This window comes from Lolium rigidum, chromosome 2, assembly GCF_022539505.1.
Source record: "Lolium rigidum isolate FL_2022 chromosome 2, APGP_CSIRO_Lrig_0.1, whole genome shotgun sequence".
In the NCBI taxonomy this organism is placed as follows: Eukaryota; Viridiplantae; Streptophyta; class Magnoliopsida; order Poales; family Poaceae; genus Lolium; species Lolium rigidum.
The window spans coordinates 211,448,242-211,450,473 of NC_061509.1; the positions used below are offsets into that span (position 1 = coordinate 211,448,242).

The window sequence follows — 2,232 nt, forward strand, 5'->3', positions numbered from 1 at the left end:
CTGCATGAGAGGGTATACCTAGGTGTGATATCTTCTTTCTTTTCCTAGGTGATCTTCCCTAAATTGAGAAACAATGCGAATGTGATCCTGTTTCAGTCTCTATATCCGCTATATGAAATGGTCTGTGATTGGAAAGCCATTTTCTATTTAAATTTTTAATAGCTCGAATGATGCAAAAGAACCTAATAATGAGCAAAGGTACCTGATGAGCTGCTACTTTACGCAAGTTGTCTCTGTTACTTTCAGTTGGGCATACAAGATTAATCTGCCAGATAACCATTGGAAATATATCATCCGGTCTATCTGAGGAGATATAGGTTTTATCTTGGTCCCCAAGTTCCTGTTCTATTCGATACTTTTACCCCAAAAAAACATGCCGTTAAGCCCAGTACTAAAATTCATGAAGATAAAAAGGTTAGCTTGTCATTAGCAATACAGGATAAAAGATTAGTGATGATAGATCAAGATTTCACCTGCTCCATTATTAGAAGCTATAGCACTCAAATAGCTACATCATCAGGCAGTAATACGGTACGACCACAACATCACTTGTTAGAACTTTCACCATTTAATCAGCATAAAGCAGGATGGCTGCTTCAACCAGGAGGTTTTGACATATAATGCATGTAAAATAACCTGTAAATAAAGTAATGATTTGTTTTTTTTGTAGCTATTCCAACACGTACCAATGAAAATCTTGATATTTCTGCCTTTTGTAGACCCCATTGCTTAAGGCACATCAGTAATCAAAACAGCTGGCCATACAAAAGATCCAAGGAAAGTACCAGTCAGATATCTGAAAAGCACATTGGTATTAATACAAGTCCCATTCATGACCAATGGAAAGGGGAGCGAAAGAACTCCAAGGTGTAATTGTAATCCTAGACAACCTGAATTTAGCACATAAGCTTTCGTCCTGCATGATCAAACACGCACAGATAACAAGCATAACCTTCTGCACTTTCAGTGAAAGGGAGCCAAAATAATGGGATGTGAAAAGCATTAAATCTCTACCTGAAACAAGAAAGAGTAGGAGACCTCATCCCTGAATTTGCGGTTGCCGGATACCTCGAACAGCTTTCTCTCGTCTTTGATAGAATTCCTCACGATACAAAACAAGTGATTCCCACATGTTCTATGTTGAGTGAATCACCAACAAACGACAGTCTTTTTCCTCTCTGTCTCTCTAACACATCAGCTGGGTTCATCCTCACATAAGCACCAGCACCATGCCATCACATAACTGTAATTTTTAGGCAAAAAAGGACGTTACCAGCTGCCTTTTGGGGTTTGTGGCCTGGAAAGGGGCTCGCTAATCTAAGCATCAGCATCATGCCAAACTGAAAAACTTGGAAACAACTTAAACCACACTAGTGCATTACCTCATTCAGTATCCTATGGAGATCATCTGTAGCCTAAAAAATACTCCAGATGCAAACAATGGAGCTGCTTCCTGATGTATACAAAGCAACCACCTAGATGAGCAGAGCTGCTCATGATGGAGTTGCATTCTGTGCACACGCCACTTCTAAGATGAACAATACAAGGGAATAAAACGTGAAATCAGAGAGAGAGATAAAGAGAGAGAGGGGGAGGGGGAGAAATCAAGAGCGAACCTAGAAGGCTCGGTGGAGGATGCTAGGCAATGGAAGACCGGTGGCGGAGGTGTTGGCTCGCTGGATGGGGCGGCGGCGGCCGGCCGGGCGGAGCAGACCACGGAGACGACGCATCTGGACCTGGCAGATCTGACCGGTGCTCGCCCTGCAGGCCGTGAGGGTTGGTGGCTCGTTGTGGAGGTTCCCGCGCAGCACAGCTCCGCAAGCGCCATCCTGCTCGACCTGCTTCGCCCTACTCCAGTGCTCGGCGGCGGTGCTCCCGCAGGCCACCACCTGCTCGTCCGGAGACGTAGCAGCATCACCTCCTCCTGTTGCTGCTCGCCGGCCACCACCTGCTCGTGCCGCGGCGGCCAAGACGGCGGCGCGCTGGGAGGAGAAGGAGAGGGGCGGCGAGCGGCGCCGTGGGAGGAGAAGGGGAGCGACTGCCCTTTTCCCTCAGCTCGCAGCCACGCGCGAGCGCGACGCGAGAGGCTGGGCCGAGCGGGCTTTCACGGGACCCATGGATAAAACGCGGGTTCGTGCGAGGGCCTCGCGCCTTGGACGAAATCGACGACGGAGATCGCGCCACATCAGCTCGATCTGATGGCCGAAAATCCAAAGCGCTGTGAGACCCCCT

At 47.7% G+C, this 2,232-nt stretch overlaps 1 long non-coding RNA gene across 4 annotated transcripts; it reads right to left on the bottom strand.

Moving 5' to 3' along the window:
* On the bottom strand, positions 1 to 1,693 carry LOC124692901. Of its 4 annotated transcripts, none has more exons than XR_006999777.1 (3): positions 1,617 to 1,693; positions 1,015 to 1,511; positions 1 to 796 (listed from the first exon to the last, which is right to left on the bottom strand). It is a non-coding gene; the product is annotated as an uncharacterized LOC124692901 (long non-coding RNA). The 4 variants fall into 4 exon arrangements; XR_006999778.1 differs by lacking the exon at positions 1,617 to 1,693 and having other exon boundaries at positions 1,015 to 1,297; positions 1,383 to 1,607; XR_006999779.1 differs by lacking the exon at positions 1,617 to 1,693 and having other exon boundaries at positions 1 to 591; positions 687 to 796; positions 1,015 to 1,607.
* Between the last annotated feature and the right edge of the window lie 539 nt (positions 1,694 to 2,232).